Below are 5,796 nucleotides of genomic sequence, written 5' to 3'. Positions count from 1 at the left end.
TAATCCCCCCCCCCTCCCACACTCACACAGGACTCTGCATAGTTACCTCGCAACGGACAGACCATAATACTCAGCCTGCCCCCACCCCCCTCCACCACGCGCGCGCACGCACGCACGTACGCACGTACACTACCACTACTAGGCATGCATGCACCAGGCTCATTGCATGCACACTCCTTCCCCTTTCCACTAGTAGTCCCAGCCCCCTTAGCAACCCCGTTGTCATGGTGACACCCCCTTCCCTGCGCTCCTCGACATACCATAATACTCCAGCAGTAGCAGGATACATCCCATAATATACAACTCCTAAAAAGACAAGAAAGAAAGAAAAAAAAAAAGTCACATGGTCTCCAGGGGAGCTCAAGTCCACTGGTGACAGACCATAATACTCACTGAGCATCCACCTGAGATTGAGCATGACTATGCCAAGAGGTCAAAGAGCTTTCACTTTTGTTGTAATCCCAAACACAGGTGGACTGCATGCCTACAGTGCTGTGCTCTGGTCAAAAAGGCCTGAGTTTGGTAGTGTAACAGAACAGTGTGTGTGTGTGTGTGTGTGTGTGTGTGTGTGTGTGTGTGTGTGTGTGTGTGTGTGTCAAATATTTTGATGATGCCTACAATGCTCCTCAGCTTCCCTGATGCAGGCTGAGGCCTCCTATCACAGTGTTCATATTACAGCTAGACTGCACCACATCTGTCTCACTGACCCAGAAGACTGTGATCTGGCTGTCTATGTCTAGTCCTTCAAGTACAACAAAGGCCAACAGGTGTGCACGTCCACAAGAGTAATGGCAGGTGTACATCATTCAAACCAGTATCTTGATCTGCTGTGGTGGGATGCAGGTCAAAGGTGAGAAAATTGAGTCATTAAACACACAAAACGTTCCCCTTAAGTTCAGTTTGTAATGCAGTAAATAAGATTTGAGTTGCTGCACATCAGACACACATCAAAACAATAACAGTTTTTTTTAATGGCTAGTACTATTGCCAAGATTTGACACACTACATAAACTACAGATGGCAATTATACTGTACAAAAGAAGTGTCAAATAAATTAACTAAAACGCCCATTACAGGCCTGCTACAGCTGCACATTTCTCAGCTTAGTTATGGTGCTGCAGCACATTGTATCTTTATGCTGCTTACTTTGTAAAATCTTTGAGGGTCCATGTTGTTCATATGACTATTTCAAAGTAAAAGCACTTGAATGTGTCCAAATAATAGTGCATAGGGAGCACTTGAAGTCCACATGTGAGTTTAATCATTCTGAATACAGACTTATTGATACACTGTGAGAGAGGTGAACTCATTTTCCCCTCTGAATTGTACTTCTTTATCATGTGTTGTTATTACAGCTAGACTGCATTACATCTGCCTCATCAACAAGATTATGATCTGTCCATGGTCAAGTCCTTCAAGAGCAATACAGGCCAACAAGTGTGCAAGAGCACAAGAGTCATGGCAGGTGTACATCATACACGTTTCTTGGTCTGAGGTTACAGTATGTGTTGCAGTTCAAAAGCGAGTTTGTCTAAAGTCCTACAATTAATCAATAGGTTCTGGTTGGAATACAGTAAATACAACCAGAGCTGTTGCACATCTCAGACCCAGCCAAGCAATACATTTGACTGTAAAAAGTTCATGTCATGGTTCTGAGCACATTGGCCCCATATCAACTATAGATGGCAAAAATAACATGTCGACAATAAAGTCGAATACATTCACTAAAACATCCCGGCTGCAGCTGCACATTTCTCCATTTGGTTCTGGTGCTGCAGCACATTGTGGCTCTGTGCTGCTTGATTTCTAAAATATAAATAAATAAAAATACCAAACGATGCTTTAGGCTTCGCAGCATTTGCTTTGTTGGTATTTTAAAGTGAAAGCACTTGAATGTTTAACAAGTCCTATTTGAAATATTTGGACTCAAATAAGAGCTTAGAAGGAGCATTTGAAGGCCACATGAGAGTCTAATCATGCGGCATACAGATTTACTGATACACTGTGAGAGGCATTCAGTCATTTAAATCTCTTTGAATTGCACTTCTTAATCACTCTGAATCTGATTTGGGCATGTGCAATAACAGCATGAGCACCATGTTCCTTTGGCTGCTATCAGAAAAAATTATACTGTAATTACACATTGCACTAGGTTTTCTACATTTTGAATGAGTATCTTAGTTTTTAAAGATGCATATGAGCTTTCATTTAAGATAATATTATAGTTTACAGTAACAACAATATTATTAATTTATTCACCGTTAAACAGGGATTAGCTAATACCGTTTGATTTGTAGGTTTGTGCTTTTCTCCCTAAAGGTCAGAAATTAATTCATGGACCGTGGAAACTGAAAACAATATTTCATACATAAGCTACATCATTTTGGTATATTCTGGTTCATGGTAGCAAAGATTTCTGTTGTATCAGAGATGGTATTTTCTGCACGTTGGGTTCCGTAGATATGGTAAGAGAAGGGGGCAGGAACAGTCGAAATGTAAGGCCAGAGGCCTTCCACTGCTTCCTCTACTGTGATGGCCACTGCAATATTCCCCACTGTACGGTACATGCAGATCGCATAGCAACGAAGGCCTATGTCTGGCCGTTGTCTGTTACAATCGCTTGAATGCCCCTTACATACGCATGTATGCGCGTGCACATGCACTCACGTCAGATATCCTATCTATCCCCACCCCTCAAAAAAAAAAATACCACCATCATCCCATAATATTCATGGGTCGTCTATTCCCTCTGCCCCCTCCCCCATGTGCACACAGCTCACCGCCCATTCTGCCACCCCCACTTCCCTGCCTGACAACACCATCGCTCGCCATCCCATAATATTCATGCACACGCTCCACACACATTCATACACAGCCGTGCGTTCTGCTCTTTGTTCACAGAGATGCTGAGCAATGTGAGCGTGCTGAGGCAGGTTGCCCTCAAGTGCAGAGAAGAAATGCAAAGCAAATGAAGGAGAGAGTGAAATGTGGCGGGTCACATTACTATCTCATAATGACCTTGGGCGAAAAACATGTTCATGAAGTCCAGAGTCACCCTGAGGCATCATCTCTGAATGACGCCCATCATCTATTCCATGGTCAGCATCAGTGAGGTCAGTTTAGAGTTGCCCCACCTCACAACAGAGTCTCTCAAAGTCTGCTGCTGCCTCCCACTGTAACAGAGGGAAAAAGAGTCATCTCTATGTATATGTCATGCTGAAGCTTTAACAAGCATCTCTTCAGGCTCTGCAACCTGGCTACAGTCAATCAGTACTGGACCATTTCAGCATGATAAAATGTCCACAAAATGGGGGAAAGATAAAGATAAAAAAGAGGACAAGTTATTTACGAGAGAGGGGTGAAGGGATGAGCATAACAGAGGCGCCGGACATGACAGTGGCCAGCTCATCACCATGGCGTTGCTGTGGGAGACAGCGGAAGACGTCACTTGAAGAAACAGGGGACACAAAGGAGGAATACGACATGAGGACAAAAAGGAGGGAAGGGGGCCTAAAAGAAACCTGTCTTTGCAGATATAGACAGAGGAAAGTGTGTGTGTGTGTGTGTGTGTGTGTGTGTGTGTGTGTGTGTGTGTGTGTGTGTGTGTGTGTGTGTGTTTGTTTGTGTGTGTGTGTGTGTGTGTGTGTGTGTGTGTGTGTGCGCGCTTGGGAGAGAGAGAGAGAGAGAGAGAGAGAGAGAGAGAGAGAGAGTGTGTGTGGATGGGGTGACCATTTACTCCGAAACTGGGCGTCAGAGGGTTCAGGTAAATGGGCCACCAAATCCTGGGCAGGACCGCAACAGAGTCTTCAAATGTTTCAGTGCCTCTCTGACCTCAGCTCTGATTCAACCCTTAAGTAAATAAGTTTCATCAGGTTTGACAAGGCTGTAGCACAATCTTGTATTACTTTATTAGCCTCTGGGATTAAAGGTTACATTTATTCATCCACAAAATTAAAGAAATCACAGCGCTACCATCCTAATCAGCCAACACTGATTACAGAAGATACTGAATAAATACCCATTAAATAAAACCAGCTATAACATAAAATGAACAAAGCTGAAACGGAGTAACTACAATTTGGTCAAAATTGAGTAAGGACCAGAATATAACATAGATAAAAAATTATTATGCAATAAAAATGTGTATTTTTTTGGAAAGACATGCAACTGCAGTGTTTCCCTTCTGGCAAACTAAAACTTTCTGGTAAGACAGCCATAGCTATAGTTAACCCTGGAGTTGAAACTAATTTCCCACTTTTTTCTACCTGTCTCATGTAATTGAAAAATATTTTGATGCTCCAACATCTTAGTAACTGAGTTTGTTATACCCCATAAACAAGGTAGTAGCTAAATATAATCATATAGCAGGGAAAAAAGTGACACCAGAAAAAGTTTGTAGAAAGTCTACTGTGTTTTTAGTGTGTCTTAGGTCTCATGCAAGGATTTTCTTTTGTCTTTTTGGGGGGGAAGGCTGGGATAATCAGCCTTAAAAGGCATAAAATTAAGGTATGTTACACAGTTTGACTAAGTAAAACTCAAAGGTAATATATTCCACAATAAATAAAAACAAACATTCAAACAACAGCATGAAAATTAGGATTCAAGTTTGAATAAAATTAGAGTTTACGTTCTCATCGTTAATATCCGGTTGTGTCATGGAATAAAAGAGAAATAATACTATTTTACAACTAAATAGAAACACTACAAAAATTGAAAGATAGAGCTGCAACACTTGTTTTATTTACAAATGAAATATATATAATAGATATAATGTATTATGAAGTTCCAGCATTGTCCTTCCAGTTATATACTATTCTTAGAAGTGTGAGAGATTCTCTGTAATGTTATATCACTGTCTAAACAGAAAGAGACAAAAGGAGGGGAACTACCAACTAAACTGTAAAAAAAAAAAGGGAAAAAAAGAAAGAAGTACACTTAAGTTGAATAATTACTTGCAAATGTTTTGCAGTAAATGATGATTAATCATGCAATACAGTCTGACTCTATATGGTATGTTATGCTGTCTGTTCCTCATTGCATAAATTAATAAAACATTGTTCATAGGCGATTTCAGGTTCCCTTCTCAACTATTACATAAATCCATACACATAATGTAATTTCTTTTTAACTTTAATTACGTGTCACAAACCTGCTTTGTTATTCTTTACAGCTTTTTCCTAACCCCAGTGTAACCCATCCGCTCTCTCCTTATGCCCTCCTTTCCCTCCTATCTAGTGATTTATTTGCCTCAGTTCCAATATTTGTCGGCAGTGTGTTTTCTTCCCCTTGTCTAAATGTCACCCCTTCTTCTAAGACAATATAGGGAGTGGGAGAGAGGGAGAACGAGAGGGCAAATGCGGGGGAGATAGAGAAAGGGGAGGTGGGGGGACTCGTAAAATGAGCAACAAAGTTTGGGAAAATTAAACATTAGGTAAGACACTTTTTCACATGCATATACACATACGTGGAAAAATGCTGTGTCATAGTTTCTGTTGTAAGGATTTCTTGCATGGATCAATATTCTATAGAGGAAATTATTGCTATAGAGGAAACAAAAGGCTTCAGTTTGTCTTCTCATAAAATGTTTCTCAGTAGCAAACGTACTGCAGCACACACATTAACATGCATGGATGAAAACCAAAGAAACAATACACACATCCATTGGTGATAATCATTCAAAGGGCATTATCTCCAGTGCAGGCTCAGATTTTAGGTCTCATGCCAAACAATCACAATAGATAGCATACTTACACTCTTAATACTTACGCAGTACAACTATTATCCTTCCCAAAGCCT

Source organism: Sander lucioperca, chromosome 10, assembly GCF_008315115.2.
Source record: "Sander lucioperca isolate FBNREF2018 chromosome 10, SLUC_FBN_1.2, whole genome shotgun sequence".
In the NCBI taxonomy this organism is placed as follows: domain Eukaryota; kingdom Metazoa; phylum Chordata; class Actinopteri; order Perciformes; family Percidae; genus Sander; species Sander lucioperca.
This window is presented reverse-complemented; position numbering follows the sequence as displayed.